Raw genomic sequence first — 20,173 nt, 5'->3', positions numbered from 1 at the left:
CCGCCGACAAAAATGAAAACACACCGCCACGGGAAGGTTCCGTCGTTCAAAACATGGCGGACAGAAGAGGTGGTCCAAAACAACAAAAGTGTATACCCAGCATGCCCAGCGCGCACTGCTCAAGGTTGCCAGGCCACGGAGAAAAAAAGGCCAAACTTGTCAACCTTGGCACTACTGCCCCACTGGCTTGGATTGGATCTGTCCCCGTTGGCTGTTTGCGCCAATTACGATGAGCTAAGTGCGCGCTCCGCGCCAGGGAACAAGTCGCGAGTCATTTTCCCTGACTGGGTTCTCATTTTGGCAACATTCCCTGATTCCCTGATTTTTCCCGGCGTGTATCATTTCCCTGACAATTCTCGGTTGCTAGACACCCTGACCAGTACTACCTAATGCTACCTGCAGCAACATGCATTCCAATGCTTCGGCTACCACACTTCTGTGAGCTTTGAATTTTTGTCATAAGGAGATGGTTCTTATTTTTCACGAGAATGGAGATTCTAGTTCTTGAAAACGTGGCAAGGAGTTTGTCCAATATGCAATGTCATGTAGGGAAGCAATTGCCCAAGTACAGGGAACTTTGAATGGTACTCTGAAGTTTAGATGCAGAAACTCTGTTTGCAATCAATGCATCTTCATTTAAGCGCACATAATTTTCAGCAGCCTTTATTAACTGCAAGACAGCTGGTGATGGGACTGTCAATGCCGGCTTCTCTTTGTTGTAGCACTTCAGCATTCTGAGCTTGTTTCCCTCGGCTGAGCTTGTGATGCTTCAACACAGGCTTGACAGGAGTTTGCCTTCTTTACTTGTGCAACAACATAACCAGCAAGGTACTCCAAGAATTCATGTTCTAAGTCTTGAATATCAAGGAGGTCAGACGGAAGAACAACATATATTTTGCTTTCATTTGGTTTGTTGTCATCGGCCTTGCCAGTCAAGAGAAAGCAGTCTTCTTCAGTGTAGGGGCCGTCCTTACTTGGCCTCAGAAACTGGGCCATCGTAGCAGCTCGAAGTGAAAACTTGAATTCAAGTACACGAGGCTCCGGGTTCTTACACCTTAGTGTAGAGAAAAGATTCTCTAGGGCATCTTGGCCGAACCTGCTCAGGAGCAGAAAGTTATAAAGTTGTACTTTTCAAGAAACAGTGCCTGCAGTAGCAACACTGATGTTGTCGCTAGGATAACGCCAGTCTGCACTGGTTTCCAGGTGGCTTCTTTTCATCCCCAATATATATTTTTTCAAATAGTGCAATTGTTTCTTCAAGAAACTGAAGGGCCTTTCCATACTCAACATCATCAAAATGGCTCAAAACCAGTTTTGTTGTTCTGGAAGTCATGAGTCTGAACCATCGAAACATCATCTCAAGAAACCATGCAGTTGTCAAGGCTGGTTTATCTAATGTTCCATTAAGCAAGCCTACTGCAGCAGCAGTGTCGCTGTTGATAAGGCTGAATGCTGGTCCCACCTTCATTTTATCATAATGGCTGGGGTCGACTGAAGAAGTCTTCAGGTGGGGAGCTAGCTTTAGCTCTGCATTGCTGTCTATCTCGATAAGCTCCTTTATAGGCTCGATGGGTATTTCATTTCCCGGCAGATTGTTTTTTTTTTCAGTACTTCTTCGGGCAAGTATATCTTCTGGCCCTTAGTTAAGTGGCTCCTCAGGTTCTTAAGGAGATGAGGTATGTCAGCCATGGAAAAAAGTTGCCTAGATGCATCACATGGGTGGGGACACGAGGTTTTAGGCTTGTTGTGCTTGCCTACAATTATACCGAACAGTTTTCAGACGGCTTGGGTCCCCCCTCCCATGTCTGTCACCACAACATCTGCTTTCAGGGAAATTGCCTCACATGCTTTTATGATGACAATGATTATATGCTTAACTGTTTTGGCATGGAATGAATTTCCAGTCAAATGGTAAGCAACTGTTTGCTTCCAGCGGGTTGTTATCCCACCGAGCATAAATACCAGCCCATGAGTGGCCAAACAGTCGGGTGGCAGTGTTCCGTCTTCAAGAGGTATAGTTGGGGCTCCAAGCACTGTTCCCGAGGATGGGTTGTACACTAAGCCTGGTGCAAGCTGCATCTCATTGAGCATTAAAGTGGCTTGCCGCTCCTCTGGTGACATGAGGCTAACCTATGGAGTGGAAAGATTTAGTTAGGCGATGCAAACAGCGGTGCTATGGTAACAAGACAGGTCAAGAATCATGGGGACCTGTCTGTGCACTTACCTTTAGTGCGAGAGACGCCATGATGTCCTCCAGCAAACCTGGTGTGATGAACTTGTACCCTTTCAAGTGACGATGTAGGGTGCGTTCTGTTGGCAGAGGTTGTCCAAGCTCCCTGACTGAGTCATAGCCACGTGCTCCACGGGAAAGTCTCATTTTCAATGCCTTTATAACAGTCTTCTTAGTCCATCGAGTCCCCTGCATTGTTGCCATCTTCAGACATTTAATTTGGTCTTCTTTCAAGTATTTTTTTAGTCCTGCGACAAGGCACTTATTTGCAGTTAGTGCCTGGAAACGCTGCCTCTGAGCAAGTTGAAGCTTCCGTCGCGTCGCCTGAAGTTCAATTTCAAGCTGGGTCACCCTCTTCTGTACAGTGCTTGTATCAAGTGGCCTGAAATAGTGCACCGAAATTAGGTCTAAAGCAGTTGTCAATGCTAAACAGGCAAGACCGGGGGCTGGGTGGTGCTTCATATTGAAGATGTCACGCTGATACAGAAAGCGCATGCACGGAACAGCCTGTTTGCTGTTCTCTGTATGTGTATTCATTATCAGTGAGATATCTCCCCTAGTTTTAAATAGCATTGTTAAGAATGCGTTGCTGACACCAAATGACCTGCATGAGAGCAGGGAAGCGCAACACAAAAACATCAGATAAGCGCAGGAATATCTAACATTCCCACATGTTTCTTTTCCCTTGTTCCCTTCATGCAGTTCATTTTCTCTCATTCTGCACGAGTTGCACACAAATCGGTACTGTTACGGGTATAATGTATTGCGATTTACGAAACAAAGGGCCTCGACCTCCTAGTAGCATGAAAACTTGCATTGAAAGAAAGGTTGTGTCAGCTTCCGTAAGTATGTCGCTATGTGCAAAAGAGGCATTGAATGATGGCACACAAAAAAATTCGAACAAAACTGTTTAACTCACCAGCCTGTGTACTTCCTGGCTGGAATGGAGCAGGGATCTGTAGGTCTAGTTGCATATCAGGAAAATCTGCGTAGAGCACAAAGCAAGTTGACAACCAGCAGTGTAGAGAGGCATTGGTATCTCACATGGGGAATACACGTGCTTTGGGCCACACAAAATATCTGCCTGTTTGCTTGGATCAGCTGTAGACACAGCTTTATTAGACGTGAAGGTAAGTTTTAACCATATTTTGCAACATAAAAAAGATTGTAAATTACAAAATATAAAATATCACTGTGCTCTCTGCACGGCATATATCGTCTGTATGTGAACGGATGAAGAGCATAAGCACGCAATTTACCAGCTGATGAAAAGGTAGGAGCTCACAGACGGGAGAAACTTACCATTCTCAGTGTTGACTGGCTGGGGTTTGACATCGACCTGTGTGTTTTGCTTGACTTTGGGGTCATCTGGGTAGGATACATGACCATAATGACAAATGATAACTAAGGATTGTTCTCATTACAATAATCAAATTTGACTTGAACGCTGTGAATAGCATCCGAGATCATTTGTCCTAATGAACACCCTGAACATACTAGTACTTTCCACTGTTGTTCTTTTAGGGGGTGGCTCGCGTGGCTTTGCAACTGGTCGATGCAAAAAGATGCTTGGCGTCGCAAATGGCCTTAGCTTCTTTTCACCGGTATTCTTGAGAATAATCGGTTCAAACTGGTCTTCTGTGAAATGATCCTGTAGCAGAGTTGGAAGTGACTTTCTGAACATGTTGTAAAACGAAGTTAACGTGCGCAGAGATAGAGAACTAGAGATAGTAGAACTCACTGCTGAAATTTATGAATGTTTATCGCTATAACAGTAATAATAATTGCTGGGGTTTTACGTGCCAAAACCACGATATGAGTAAGAGGCATGTCGTAGTGGACTGCTCTGGTAATTTCGCGACTACTTGGGATTCTATTACGTGCACTGAATATGCGCCGTACACGAGCCTCTAGCATTTCACCTCCATTGAAAATGCGACCGCCGAGGACGAGGTCGAAGCGCGTCTTTCCGGTCAGCAGCCGAGCACCGTAACCGCAGTAACTGCCATACCACGAGGGCGGACAAATTTAGGTCGCATGCAACACTATGCGGATATCTGTCAGCGAGTTAGTGCGCTTCCCTCGCTTTAATTACTCTCATGCTAGGCTCGTAGTGCATGACCTACGTCAGCGGGTTCATAAAGCACTAAAATGAGTAATCTTGACAAATGTGGGCCATCAAAACCAGCGCGCACGAATCAAATGCTATTGCAGCTCGGCACATGCACGCGTATGCTTTTTCTTGCGCCTTTGTGTCGCGTTACTTACCTCGCATAGTCGTGCAGTGGCCGACGGTTCGAAGTCTTTCCGTCCAATTCTGTGCAACCACACTTTTCTTCTGGTTAGGTTCTGCTTGCCCCGCGGGATGCAAAATAACTTTCTGCCGTCTTCCGTCCGGTTTCGGTGCCCAAACGCACAGCAACACGGCATATCGGACCTTCCAGAACTAAATCACTGCACAACGTGCATAGCGGAACAGGTGAAGCGAGCGCTCTCCTCCCGGACCGCGGGAACCTTCATGGCGTAGCAAGGTCACGTGTCACAGATCAGCCTATCGCAAGCGCCGTCGGCTTCATGAAAGCTTTTCGATACATTTGAATTTATTGAGGGACTTTAGAGTTGTTCGAGACCTGCAACTGTACACCACTGTTTCGGAGGCTATGCAAAGTGTGGCGTTGTTGCACCGTCCGCCACTGGTGGTGCTGGCGACCGAGAACATTCTAAAATGAAGGAGGGAAAGGGTGTGGCAGCTGTTTTTCTTCTAATGCGGCAGGCATCTTTCTAGAAGAGGCGTTGGTAGTGCGCAATGGTCCCCTCTTCCGTGCGCGTCAAGGAGCAAGCAGCGTGAAGGCGTTCGACAGCTTCCGGCCATGGACGCGGCAAATTCTCGAAACCTAGCTCGTGACCAGCACGCTCGTGAAGGTGCGACTAGGAAGTTACTTGTATCATTTCAGCGCGACTTGGACGAAGACAGGAGACGCATAAAACACATACGAGCGCTCGTCTGTTTTATGTGTTTCCTGTCTTTGTCCAAGTCACACTGAAATTATCCAAGTAACTTCCTAGTCGTCCAAGTCAAAGAGTTATTGTGACTAGGAAGGCTGGAGTGTACTAGAATATCATGGCATGGCCGTGGCCGTCGAAATGCGTACTGTTCGGCGCGAATAGAGTATAAAATTCGCAGCAAGGATTTGCTCATGTATCCGCGCATCGTTGAAACGAAAAGCGGGCGCAGGCCTACCTCTGAGCGGTACGACCAAGCAGATAGCATTGCCTGCACCTCCGCACTCGAATCAACAGCGCACGCTAAGCTCTACACACGAGGCAACACAGTTTTTTTTTTCCCCTCACCCGACCTCGCATGTTTTCAGACACCACGTGTGCGGCCAACACCACGTACGGCTGGAGCTAAGTTCGGCCTAACCGCACATATGTGTGGTGTTTCAACGATTAATTTCGAGGGGGGGGGGGAATGTCCTCCCCAGCCGGAGCGCAAGGGGTGTCAGGGTGACCCTCCTAAGATTTACGCCACTGCTGGCGGCTGCCCGTTATCCTGAAACATGCCCTGGAAATTTAACCAGACATGGGAGAGATTAAGCACCCTTCTTCGAGAGGCTTCGGATTAGGGCTACCTTTGACGGCAGCCAAAATGTCACGCAAGCAGACAAGCAACTACGTTTACCAATATTAAGTGCTATCCGCAGGGTAATGGCCGCAGTTAAAATTGCATGGTAAAATAGTGTTAACGCTGATGTATTTATTGCAAACTAGCACAGCCTGTGCACCTTTGCATTATTCTGCCACGCAAACCAGTTGAACTTACGAAATTTGCAGATGTCAAGACCACCAGGATGCTGTGGCATCTGTCTGTAAATGTCCACAAAAGTGAGAGGGGGCAAATAGTTTTATAGACCTTGGTTACTTTGGAGTTATCAAAAGTACCCCAGGCACATGGCATTCATTTGGCAGGTGCTATTCTTAACAGGCTGATGGCAGAACTTAATCAGAGACCACAGCTTCCTTGCAGTTTCCTTGGTGATCCCAGCACATGGCCTGAAATGAAGAGGGCTGCGCTGTGAAAATTATAGTAAACATACTATGCAAAAATAATGAAGTGAATAAAATTTTGATTCAGCATGACAGAAACAGTTGTGGCCATTGATGATGAACTTCAAGAAAAACAAGCTTTACAACTGTTTATCTCAAAAATGTTGGAGATAAATGCATTTCATCACATTAATGTAGTGTTTTTTTCATCAACTATAGAAAGGGGGCCTTATGCAAAAAAAAAAAAAAATGAAAAGGAAAGAACCTATGTAGTCGTGTGGCTGAAACCCTTTTACACACAGTGTAACATTTTCTATCAAAATATTAGCAATAAAGTTCCCAGAAAACATGCCCTCATCAGTGGAGCCACTCTAGGCATTGGTCGCAGCAAACCATACTAGTCTGCCCATCGTCGATAAGCTCGAAAAGGCCACAACTCCACAGCCCTTTCTTCTTTACAGCAACTATGAACAAAAAAAAGAGATTTTCAAAAGGAGGCATTGAAAATGTTACAATAATTTACACGAGGAAGTTAAAAGAGCCCATGCATCAGGACTGAAGTATTTTTTTAGTTAAGGCAAGGATACTCTGCAGTCTAGCAGAGCACTGGGGAGGACTTCAGGATGAACTTCCAGGTCATGCTCCTGTAAGATGTATACACTATCTAGCACCCTTGGGCACAGGCCATCACCAATGAGGCCAGACAATATCACTGGGGAGAAAGTGCTATGAAAAAAAATCAAAATTAACGCAAACACAGTGCCAAGAATAAATGCAAGCTTCAATAGCAGAATGCAATCTTCCTTACATTGTGTTTGCGACTTCTCAGACAGCTGCTTAACTGGCACTGGTCGGCCATCATCTTGTTCGCTCAGTCGCTTTAACCTGCTTTGCAGCACCCGCTTGCTTGGACAGCCTCGACTCTTGACTAGGGGGAGTTTTATCTCGTTTACTGGGCTAGATGCGGTGCCCTCTTGGTTTGCAGAGCTTCTAGTCTCACTGCCGCTGATTGACGGTCCCACAGAGCACTTTTTGTTCGCAGAGCTTCCAGTGTCATTTCCGCTCATCGAGGGTCCCGTGATGACACTGGCCTGACTCTGGTTGAGCAGCTTCTGTGCTCCATCAATATGCAGCGTATCTCCAGAGCCTACACCTTGGCAAGTGGAATTTTCTGGTGCTTGCACCTCGTCTTTTTCATGATTGCTCAGTGTCACCTCTTCCTGCCTTAGCCAGGCTGTGTTCAGACACTAAGAAACTGAGTCGGTGCCGCAAAGACGTCTGGCTGGGAGTCAGCCAGATTGTCTGCAATAGCTTTCAGCGTCCTCATTGCGTAATTTAAACATTGGTTTCTATGCATTTTTTGAAAGGAAGGCCCTGGCATTGACATAACTTGAACTTTCGCAGAGCTGCCCTTCGTGGACTCTAAGTCAGCGTCAACTTCTTCATGGTTGTTCACTGCAGTGGTTCCAAGGAACTCCACCTGATATGATTTGAACCATCGCCTGCTGACAGCTTTCTCCAGACATGGCTTTATGTCAAATTTAGCACAAACGGCAAGCATGTGCCGGCAGAGCAGCCTCATCCTTTTGTACGTGGTGCAGCTGCATGAATGTTTTTCAAATGAGACATCGCGCCAGACATCACTGGATTTAGAAAAAACGGCATAGCTGTGCGCTGATAACTTTTTAACCTCTCGAGGTTCATCGTGCAGTTTTCACGAGCTCACTGCTCAACAGCTTGCAGGCATACGGTGTGAGGACTTGGCGACACTGCTCCTGCACACCTTCATGTCCTTCATCGCTATAAAAGTCGCAGGTCTTTAGAAGGATGGTTTCGTGATGTGCTGCGTGTGACAAGCTTGTGGAGGCCACAAAGAGCTTCATGAAGCTTTGAAGACTATGAGAGAACATTTTTTATGTTCGCGTTGTGCGATTCAACATGGTTGTTGGTATTGTTTCCTCCTGTAAACTCTTGATCGCAAAGGTGCCGTATCCGCATCTTGGTGACATTTGCCCAGTTTTTAGTGAAATAGCCGGTGGATTCTAAACTGGCATACCTTCCGAATTCAGCTTTTGCTTCATCATATTTCTGTAGTGTGGGAGCATGCAGCATTTCACTAAAGCTGGCTAACATTTGATTGCGTTCATCTGGTGACTTTCTGAGCTGTGCAGCTGCAGTTTGAAAGGCTTTATTCGCATGAAATTCGCACAGTTGTACAGCTGAGAAACCTGGGAAGGCTGCTTTGACGGCGTTCACTTTCGTAAAATCTTTGTCTCTAACCACAACTTTTGTACTAAAAAACGTGTCTAAAAGATGTGTCACAACATATTGCTGCTCAGATGCCACAAATGCATAGGCGACCACATGACTCAAACCGGATCCATCTTGTACAACCATTACAAACAGAGGCATGCGCAGCTTGTTGGTCCGGTATGTTGCATCAAGCAGGACAACTTCCGGGAAGCACTTAAACGCCTGCTGCTTGTGCGGAGTTTAAAACAGGATCTGTAGTTCCTTGTTTTCAGCTGTTATGGGAAGCACTTTTGCACCATACTTTGCTTTCAAGTTGTTCATCTCCTGCAGCAACTGGATCGCCTCATTCTGTCCTCGCCGCGCACACTTCAGGTTCTGTATATCCTTGGCGATTACTGCTATCCCTGCACGAACATTAATTAAAGAGAGAAATAAATGACAAATCTCGCAGAAAAAAATTCTTACCAGTTTCCTGTCGCAGCTTCTCCACGATGAGGCTAAGTCGAACATTCAGCTTTATTAGGGGTCGAACGAAATTGACCTCCTCCTTGTTCAGCTGGTGACACTATCAGTACGCCTTATATGTTTCCGGGCTGACGTCGTGGTTGTGCTCTAAGTTGACAACCGTGACCTTTAGTAGTTGGTTGGCCCGGCGCGCCGTTATGATAATTTTGGCTGGGCAGTCCTTCTTCATTATCCTAGGAGAAATCTTTTTGAGTTTTACAGTTCCTGCTCTGACCTCATGGCTAAGGCGAGAGTGGAGGTGGTGGAGGCGCTTACCTTTGTTGCGGACGAATTCCAGTCCCCGTCTTTCTCACGACACCTCAGTGCTTGCAAACATAAGTTATGTTCGCGAATTTTAACTTTGAGTCAAGCTTAGTTAGACTGGCAGAAAGGCGAGAATTCATGTCCACAGTCTTGCTTGCCCTTTGTGACAAAAAGAGTGTTTGTAGCGACTTGAAAGTCTCTGAATGCTCGATCAAACTCGACGTAGCTGTCAAACTTCGCACCAACATTCATGTCGTCTTCGAGACTGGCACGTTGCTTCGCGCACAGAAGAGGGGACCGTTGCAGACTACAGACACTCACCCAAAAGACCGAGGGCACGTACGTGAATGAGGAGGGATAAGTGAAGGCCACCGACTGGGTCCGCACTCTACTAACGCTACCACCAGAGAAAAACTGCTACCACGCTATCACTAAGACCACAACACTGCACAACACACACCACCACGTGAGCGCCATGTCAGCCATGAGCTAACATGACCCGGCGCTAGATAGCGTTATACGCCGCGTCGTGTGTACAGCCTTTTCCGGTTTGCGCGCACGACTTTCTGCGTGCAGCATTGTGCTTTGGTCCCACGTGTTGCTCAACCCTTCTTCGCGAGTTGGCACGTATGAGCGCCCATTTTAATAAGGTTGTAAATTGGATAACTTGATGAAATCGCATGTTAGTGTTGGACACGACCGACGTTTGCGTGTCCAGCGTTGTGGTAAGCAAAATACGCACGACGCGGTGACCTTTTGTCCTGCGGAATTCCCCCGACAGGTATTCATTGTTTTTTGAAGAAAGAGACCATTATGGACCATAAAGATTTGAATGTGCAAGCCCGTCAGTTTGCATGTGTAAGCCCGTCAGCCCGCCCGTCAGATGTTTTTGGAGAAACTTTTTTGGAACAATGTCAATACATTTGAAAATGGATGTGCATATGTTTCCTTGCGGATGTGATTTGCTGAACCTAAGTGAATGATCAGGGCACTGCACCCTGCGCAAGTTTTGTCAATAATTATTTCATAACCCCTTTGCTGGAGGACCTTTGGAAAGATTGTGGATTATGCCACAATTGTTGATGGGATAAAGCGCAGTGATGTTCGTAGCCATGACACGGTCGTGTTGCTAGGTAATAAAAGCCCATCCAGGCTATCTGCAGTTGTTTCATAAGTAAAATGAATAAACATGTGTTGCAGTCAAGCTAAGTATTGTGTTGTGTCACTTAAAGTACCCTTCTAAGGTTGTGTGCTTGCTTTCAACTGATAATACATATTGTTCATGTGATGTCACTTTCGCAGTTGTCGCCCTCTCCCGCGATGCCTGGGTACCTTCCCAGACTCAGACTGCATAGCGTGGCCGCCGTTCGTGCAAGCTTCCTACAAAACTGTCTTCATGCGGAAGAGACGAAAATGACGAGAGGCCGCACATACTGAATGAGCTGAAGCACAGTGCTAACGTAGTTCAAGTGAAGTTTATTTTAATACAGTGCACATATATTTCCTTAGCTCTCTCGCTTATCTTCTTCCATCTCTTCGCTGGTTTGCTGTCCACTTGAAAAAGCCATCACACCAGTGGTAGAGCATACTGGAAACAAATTGAATACATTAGACACTTTTGAAATAGCATACCCATAATACTGCGTACTCCATTTCTTTGAGCGTTGTCGCCGATTAGCGGTGAAATAATTTTTTTTGGGAGATAGCGTTGGTAACCAAGCAGCTAGGGGTCCAGGCACTTCGTTAACGTGGTTTACTTATGGTCTAGGTTGTTGCCCCGCTGATCGACGGCCTCGACATTTGTGGGCTCCTCTTCGTTTTTGACGACCATTGCTTTTCCGGGATTCTGAAAAGAAAAGAAGAAATGTTGAGTGACCCCAATGTACGCCCCAGAGAACTAATGACATTACCTTCAAGTGAAGTTGCTAATTCAGTCGGTGCGTCAGTTTTCTTGATCTGCTGCTCCCGTAGTGCGCGCAATATATGTTGCTCCTCTATCTTCAGCCTTTTTATTTGTCGTTGAAAAAGTTCGATTGTTTCTAAAATTAGTTTCTCCTCCTCCTTGAGATACTCAAGCAAACGACGTTCTGCCATGGTGACTAATAAACGTGGAGCACGTTGTGGTGTACACGTATCCCGAAGGAGTACAGCCACCAGCGTGGGTCCGGTCTTAGCGAGCCGCAGGGCACGCGTTAACCGTCGTTGTGGTGGGAAACACGATACTGCTCAAAGTCGCAACACTTTATTGTGGCAACACCAAACGCAGTACAGCCCGTTGCAAAAGGCGCGGCGGGAAAGCAAATAGGCTTATCCACGCCACGGGCACAAAAGTACTACACAGGGTGCCACGAGCACGTCTCCGCAGTAAAGGTGATCCACGGAGACACCGGGACCAAGGCCCGGTTGCTCGAGCGAGGGCAAAGGCGCTTGCGTTGGCTTCGAAGGGAGACGGGTCGGCGTAGCTGGGCCACGCACTAGGACACCGTACCACCCCTCGGCCGTGCGTACGCAGCGAGCCAACAAAAGGTGAGCGTACGCATCGGGCGCGAGGCACCGTCAGCGAAGTCCGACGAGCTCCGAGCGACGGGAGTCGACGGACGGAAAAGATTGCGTGGCTCACCGTTTGCTGTCCCGGAGTGTACTGCCTGCCCCTGACGAGTGCTGCCAATTGTCGGCCAGCAAAAATAGCTAGATGGCAACGTGAAAGTAGCTAGAAGTAGCCAAAAAATCCAACAAGGAGCTAAAAGTAGCTAAATAATTTTTAAAGCGCTTCTTTAACACATTCTGAGTGTACAAAGCATTCATTGACAGCTGTTTTATCTGAAAAGATGAAACGCAGCTCTCAAGTTATGTTGTCTTGGAGGCAACTACGCAGAACATGTATGCACGAATGATAAATGTGCTCCTATAGTTAAACTGCAATAATTTATGGCTGGCGTAGTTTTCGCAATGCGTAAAGGCTTGCCCGCTCAGAAACGACGAGCTCCGAATGCATCAATGCTCTGTAAACCTGTTAAAAATGAAAAAAAATGGGCGTAACCAAAGGCCTAATCGAAACTGAAATTCTGTTCGATATACAACTGTAAAAAATAAAAGAAACAAAAATTGCTTCGTTACAAAGAACTTCTTTAATCAAGTATAGAATTTTCAGTGCCTGTTTTATAGCCTTACACGAAGCATTTCTATATTGTTTTTTTTTGTTGCCATATGCAGTAGCGCGTGCACGGCCAGACAGATGAACACAAATTATGTACGCAAATGAGCACAAAACAAACGAAACAATCCAAAATAGCATTTTATGCACATAATGTACAAAAGAGATTTCAGCGCACTTCTAAAAGAACAATCATCCACATTGGCGAATGAAAACAGAACCATCTTTTAGCAATTCCAGCAGAAGGCGTAGGGCAAAACAATTATAATCAATGATAGTACACACAAACAAACAGTCCTGCTGTACACACAGTTCTTCGATAATGTCTGCAGCTTGCAGAGTATCGTCCTCTGCCGTTGAGTACGATGCCATCGTACCGATTTTGGCCACCACATCACTTGGCAAGCTATATTAATGGCATTTTTTTTTTTTTCCTCCGAAGCCAGTTCCTTACAGTTAGCAGCGCATTCAGTGTGTAAATGTCCAACCTATTACGACGCTTGCTCTTCACGATGCACGGCCAGACAGATGAAGCATCTTTCTACTCCAGCGTTTGAGAAAGGCAACGAAAGCACTGTCAATGAGATTCTTTAATGGGGAAAGTGAAGAGAAAAGCGCGGAGCTGTTACTGTATTTCTATACGAAGTCACCGACACGGCTCCGCGCGGAGGAAGGGGGAATGGGACGTAAAGATTGAGGAGGAAAGGCTAGGAGGAGAAGGACACAGAGGACTGTCTCGGAACGCAGCCCGCACTGCCCCCGGGAAAGGGAAAACAGTCAGGCGAGCCGGGATGGAGAGGGAACAGGAGCACCACGCGGCAAGAGTGAGAGGAGGTGGGCGTCGCCCGCAGTGTAAACAAACACCGACTCGTGGATGCGGGGCGCGCGATGAGAGCGAAGCCACAGAGGAGGTGGGCGTAGCCCGACACGTAAACAAACACGGTCACGTGCATGCGGGCCACACTAGAGGCGCGCGATGAGAGCGGTGTCGCCGAAGAACTCGAGTAGGGCCTCGAAGGCCCGCATGAGGCTCGAGTGGGTTCCTGGGGAAACCGGAGGTGGTCGAGGCTGACGTGTGGAAGTCCCAGACGACCGTAGGCGTCGAAGAGCCGCCGGCGTTGTTCAGTGTAGCCGGGGCAGTGAAGCAGGATGTGCTCGGTTGTCTCCTCTGCCGGGCATTCGGCACATGAAGGGCTCCCGCTGCTGGTGAATCGAAACCGCCTTGCAGCCGTGCGGGAACAGTCGGTGCGAAGCCGAGGCAGGAAGGCCCGGGCACGCCTGCTGATGCCGGTCCGCGGCAACGGTCGGGGGGGATATCCTGTAGCCACACGTGAGTCCGGGTGTAAAGCGCGCACATGGCGCGCAATACGTAGGTGCGCGAGATCGCTCGCGCAGATGAACGTCGAAATTGGTGTGCTGGGGTGGTGAGCCTCCTTGGTGAGTGCGTCCGCTGTCTCGTTTCCAAGTAGTCCAACATGAGACGGCACCCACTGGAACACAACATCACAACCATTCCGGACGATCACCGCGAACTTGCGCGCGAGGCGTTGCGCAACAGGGGCGCCACTTTCTCCACGAGCAAGTGTGAGGAGGGCGGCGCGAGAGTCACACACCACTGCTGCCGACTGGGGGAGGAAGTCAATGAGTTGATCTGCTGGAGATCAAGCGCGGCAAGTTCAGCAGCAGTGGAGGAGGCACTCAGGGGAAGGCGGCACTTCACACGGATGCCGAGAGATGGGGCGAAACAAGCGACTGCCACCGAACCGTCCGCTGTGACTGAGCCGTCGGTGTACAGCAGAACTCGGCCGGCGAGCCGCTCCTCCATCGTGGCGACAGCCTCCTGGTGGAGGGCAGACCAAGGCGTGTGCTTTTTAGATCTGATGCCAGGGATGGTGGTGTTGATCTCGAGACCAGGATCTTGGTGCCGCGGGATCGGGATCAAGCCGCAGTAAGGCGGGTCGGGCACGAGCGCAGCGTACTCCAAGGCGCGCTGACCCATGCGCGAGTGGGGACGATCAAGGAGTCGTCCAGCCAGGCGTGGTCCCTCGGACCTGAGGTACATGCGGTGTATGTGGCGCAACGCACTGCCTCTCGCCCGAAGTGAGAGGGTGTCACACCTGTCCCTTTTATTAGGGAGGCAATCGCCGGGCTAATTCCAAGAGCCGAAGTATCGGCCCCCCGAACCGCACCACGAAAGCGTGGACAATTTTGAAGTGGTCCTTTTTGGCGCGCCAGCGGACGCCGGCTGTGGCCCAAAGAACAAGTCAGAGCCGAGAGTTGATAAACAAACAAATTATATTCTCAATAATGGCAGATCGAAAACATAACACAGAAATGCACACTCCACAATAGTTGCATACAATATGTCACCAATCAAACCAATCAATCAACGTACTACACAACACAATCGGCCACACTCAAAACAACGGACACAGACAACGATACGCACTATAATGCAGTCGCATGCATTGAACAACCAAGACACTTAAGGACTAAAGAGATAGAAAACCTATTCAGTCCAAAGTCCTTGGAACAAAAGTCCGAATGATACTCTTCCGAGAATCACTCACTCAAAGTCCAGCGTTGTTGTCGTTCCGCAGCTCTTGAAGTTTCTCTTCCAAGAAACCTCGCCGGAGTTTCTCTTCCAGGAAAACTCCCGTCTTCAATAGGCCACTCTCCAAGCTTCAAACTTCTTCGCCGGAAATCCGTCGGCTTCACACACGCAGCTGTTGCCCGCGTCTTCGCTCGATAGCGGTAAACCCACGCTCTTGCCTGTAGCTCGAGCCGTCCCTACGGACCAAAACTTCGCCGACTCCACGGCGGAATTCCTACGCGCTCCGGCGTTAACTTCCGTCACCTCCTGTTCTGTCACTACGGGCAGAACCTTCACCGACTCCACGGCGAAATTCCTACGCGCTCTGGCGTTAACTTCCGTCACCTCCTGCTTTCTCGTCTCGGCTGCTCGATTAAATACGTTCCGCGCCGCCTTCGAGAATTTTCTCGTCCTTTCGTCGGCGCGATACGCAGCGAAAGCTGGGAAGAGGGCGAGACGGTTGGAATGCCCTCTCCGGAGAATGAGTCACTCGGTCTGACCCCGTTTCCTTCGTTCTAGAAAGATCGCGGCCTTACTGGGCCGCCGATGTGGGGTGAGGAGGTTCGTCTGCGAAGCCGTGCTTCTGCGGGGAGAGCGCGCGCCCGGGAGCCTTGGATGTTTGCTTTCTTTTTTTTTTCTTTTTACCTCGCGGCGTTTCCACCGCCCGTTGTCGCAAGGATTTGGCGGCGCGCTCTTTTTTAGCGCTCGTTTTGTGACACTGCCCCCCACTCTAAGAATATTATCTCATAATATTCAAAACCACACAAACGAGCGCGAAAAGTCACCACGCACTCTCACAGACTGTAACACCATCAGTCGCTCATAACACTTCACATTCACAATAGATCACGCAATACAATCTTACATTGTAGTTCAATTACACAACACATGAAATATAGCCACAGGTACATGCCTACAACACTTCATCACACATTCCAAACAATACAAACGTACAAAGTTCTGTCGATACAACAATTATACAACACTATACATCACATCATCGCACAGCACACTGACTCGCTCGACATCCACTTGAGACACAGGATAACAAGAACATTAACACAACATATGGCACTCAACACTGCCAAACACATTCTGATTCGACCTCAGCACTTATCCTGAATACTTCGAACAGCGCTTGCGCCCCTTTTTGCGGTGCTCGCTCGATCTCTTCTTGTGCTTCCACGTTCTTTTTCGGCGAGCCCTTTCCAACGACAATATCTGAGGCGTCGTCTCAGCCATCGTTGTCTCTTCCGACACCGTTAATGCGTCATTGCATTCGACGGGTCCTGTCTGTTTATTTACCCGCTTGATAATGCCTCTACATTTTTCCCGGCTGGCCAACTCCGTCTCCTTTACACTGTCGGTCGGTTGAGGTCGTGCCGACGTAAGTCCGGTTGCTCGGCCCGTGAACTTATTCGACCCGATCGTCTTCTCCTTCGCTGTCTCTTGCGCCGCAGCTTCACATTGGGCTCTAGTGAGATCCGTTACGGGATGCTCCTCCCCTGTATCTCGCGGCCGCTGTGTTGGCGAGGGCTCTATCTTCGGGTCTTCTCCCAAACATTCTGGATCACTTGGCCCTCGCGCCCCGTCGATGTTTCCGATGACAAGGTCATACAGGGGGGTCGTCATGCATAAAGCAGTAACCTTCCCGCTGAAGTACGGGGTTTCAACCTCAATTTCTGCTTCGGGAAGCATCCGAACCGTACGGTCAATTAGGCAAACCGGTTTCGTTCTGCCTGTCAACTCACTTTCCCGTACCAAATTTCTCCGAACGATAACAGTGGAGCTGCCGGTATCTCTTAACACCGTAACTTTTTTGCCCGCAACTTTTCCAGGCCGCGCTGGCATTCCTTTCGTAACACCGGTTGGCTGTTTTGACATTACAGCACCGACAATAGGAATTTTCTCCCCGTTCTTCAACTCTACGAATCCATCAGTGACGGCATTATTATCAGATTTCGGTGCCGCTTGAACACAGGATACCTGGTGAGTTTGACTCACTCCGTTCCGACAAGCATCTGCTTTGTGCCCAGTCTGACCACACTTAAAACATTTCCCTACCGTAGGGCTCGTAAAGATCGTTCGACAGTTTTTCGCGCGATGACCCACTCGGTTGCACAGAAAACATCGCGGAATGCTCTCTGGTGCACGCTTCTTTTCTTCGGGAGCCAATTTCTTCGAATCGTCGGGACACTCCTTCTTTACCTTGGCCAAATTAGTTCCACCTTGTGCTTCCAAGAATTGATCAGCTAATTCAAGCATGTCTTCAAGGGACTTAGCCTTCCTCTCTTTCAAATACAGCGACAGGCTTGGGTGGCAACTAGTAAGAAACTGTTCTCTAATTAGGAGCTCTCTAAGCTCATCGTACTCCTGCGCTGTCCCTGAAAGTTCAATCCATCTGTCGAAATAATGGCAAAGTCGCGCGGCATACTGCGTAGCCGTCTCACCATCAGCTGGCTTTCCTGTCCGAAATCTGTCCCGGAAACCTTCCACGGTAAATCTAAATCGCTTCAACAGAGCCGCTTTCACCTTTGCGTAGTTGGCTGCATCGGTCGGCGTCAGCCTGCCGTACACACTGAGCGCTTCGCCACTCAAGCAAGTACTCAAAGCAGTTGCCCATTGCTGTTCCGGCCAATTCTGGCTCTTCGCAATCGTCTCAAATCGGTGAAGGTACGCGTCAAGGTCGTCCTTCCTTTCATCAAACGCTACGAGCAGCTTGCTTGGGTTCAAGCGGAAGCCGTGATCTTCCCGTTCGCTGCTTTCAACTCTAGCTTGGACGGGTGTTTCGCTTCGCTGTTGAAAACGGAGCCGCTCGAGTTCCATCTCGTGCTGCCGCTGCCGCTCCCTTTCAGCCATCTCCGCTTCTCTTTCTTCCTTCAACTGCCGCTCCCTCGCTTCTCTTTCTTCTCTCGCCCTTTCGGCTGCCAACCTCTCTCTCTCCAGCTCCAACTTCAATTGCTGCTCTCTTTCTTCTTTCTGCTGTCGCTCCCTCGCTTCTCTTTCTTCCTTCAGCTGTCTCTCCTTTGCTTCTCTTTCTTCTCTCGCCCTTTCAGCGGCCAGCCTTTCTCTCTCCAACTCAGCTGCCTTTTCTTCCTTGGCCCTCTCTGCCGCCAACCTCTCTCTCTCCACCTCAGCTTCTTTTTCCGCTTTGGCTCTTTCGACCGCCAACCTCTCTTTTTCCAGCTCGGCTGCTTTTTCTTCTTTGGCTCTCTCTTTTTCTTCTTTTTCCTTCTGGGTGACCCACTTCCGTAGTTCGGCGCCAGAAAGACCCATCTTTTCACCAAGAGCAACTAACTTTTCGAGATCCATCGTGTCTCGCAACTAAAACCTTGCCGCGTGCAAAAAGTATCTGCCTAAATCAGTCTATCGGAACACTCCCCTGCACTCGTTAACGAGAACACTGAACAACACACAAAATCGTTCCGATAGCACTATCAACAACTCGAGGCTCTTTCTCACTACTTTGGACACACTGTGCACCAAAAGGTCCTGTCTCGCGGACGCCAGATTAATTGTCACACCTGTCCCTTTTATTAGGGAGGCAATCGCCGGGCTAATTCCAAGAGCCGAAGTATCGGCCCCCCGAACCGCACCACGAAAGCGTGGACAATTTTGAAGTGGTCCTTTTTGGCGCGCCAGCGGACGCCGGCTGTGGCCCAAAGAACAAGTCAGAGCCGAGAGTTGATAAACAAACAAATTATATTCTCAATAATGGCAGATCGAAAACATAACACAGAAATGCACACTCCACAATAGTTGCATACAATATGTCACCAATCAAACCAATCAATCAACGTACTACACAACACAATCGGCCACACTCAAAACAACGGACACAGACAACGATACGCACTATAATGCAGTCGCATGCATTGAACAACCAAGACACTTAAGGACTAAAGAGATAGAAAACCTATTCAGTCCAAAGTCCTTGGAACAAAAGTCCGAATGATACTCTTCCGAGAATCACTCACTCAAAGTCCAGCGTTGTTGTCGTTCCGCAGCTCTTGAAGTTTCTCTTCCAAGAAACCTCGCCGGAGTTTCTCTTCCAGGAAAACTCCCGTCTTCAATAGGCCACTCTCCAAGCTTCAAACTTCTTCGCCGGAAATCCGTCGGCTTCACACACGCAGCTGTTGCCCGCGTCTTCGCTCGATAGCGGTAAACCCACGCTCTTGCCTGTAGCTCGAGCCGTCCCTACGGACCAAAACTTCGCCGACTCCACGGCGGAATTCCTACGCGCTCCGGCGTTAACTTCCGTCACCTCCTGTTCTGTCACTACGGGCAGAACCTTCACCGACTCCACGGCGAAATTCCTACGCGCTCTGGCGTTAACTTCCGTCACCTCCTGCTTTCTCGTCTCGGCTGCTCGATTAAATACGTTCCGCGCCGCCTTCGAGAATTTTCTCGTCCTTTCGTCGGCGCGATACGCAGCGAAAGCTGGGAAGAGGGCGAGACGGTTGGAATGCCCTCTCCGGAGAATGAGTCACTCGGTCTGACCCCGTTTCCTTCGTTCTAGAAAGATCGCGGCCTTACTGGGCCGCCGATGTGGGGTGAGGAGGTTCGTCTGCGAAGCCGTGCTTCTGCGGGGAGAGCGCGCGCCCGGGAGCCTTGGATGTTTGCTTTCTTTTTTTTTTCTTTTTACCTCGCGGCGTTTCCACCGCCCGTTGTCGCAAGGATTTGGCGGCGCGCTCTTTTTTAGCGCTCGTTTTGTGACAGAGGGACGTCTCGCCGTCACCCCCGGAAGCTTTTCAGGCCTGCGCGTCACGTGACGTGACGTCGACGACGTCACATCGCGCCGGCCGGCCGGCCGCCCTTCGCTGGGTGGCTGCGCCAGCCGCGAGCGCCCTTCACGCCTACCGACTCGGGCGAGGTTCCTTGACACCATGTCCGCACGATTTATCAAGGTATCCATTGATTGTATGGTTTAACGCGCCGACGCAATGCAGGCGATGAAGCGCGCCGTAGGGGAGAGCTCAGGATCAAGTTTTACTACCTGGGAATCTTTATTGTGTGCCGAAATCTCGTACACACGGGCGTTTTTGCTTTTCGCCTCCATCAGAAATGCGGCCGCCGCAGCCGGGTATCGAAACTGCGCCCTAGTGCTCAGCAGCGCTACGCCTTAGCC

At 49.0% G+C, this 20,173-nt stretch overlaps 1 pseudogene; it reads right to left on the bottom strand.

Moving 5' to 3' along the window:
* Positions 1–8,770: 8,770 nt before the first annotated feature.
* On the bottom strand, positions 8,771–9,550 carry LOC142802664 (uncharacterized; annotated as a pseudogene).
* Between the last annotated feature and the right edge of the window lie 10,623 nt (positions 9,551–20,173).

The sequence above is a fragment of the Rhipicephalus microplus genome, chromosome 3, assembly GCF_043290135.1.
Source record: "Rhipicephalus microplus isolate Deutch F79 chromosome 3, USDA_Rmic, whole genome shotgun sequence".
NCBI lineage: Eukaryota > Metazoa > Arthropoda > Arachnida > Ixodida > Ixodidae > Rhipicephalus > Rhipicephalus microplus.
Note: the sequence above shows the minus strand (reverse complement) of the source record. Positions and strands in the feature narration are given on the sequence as shown.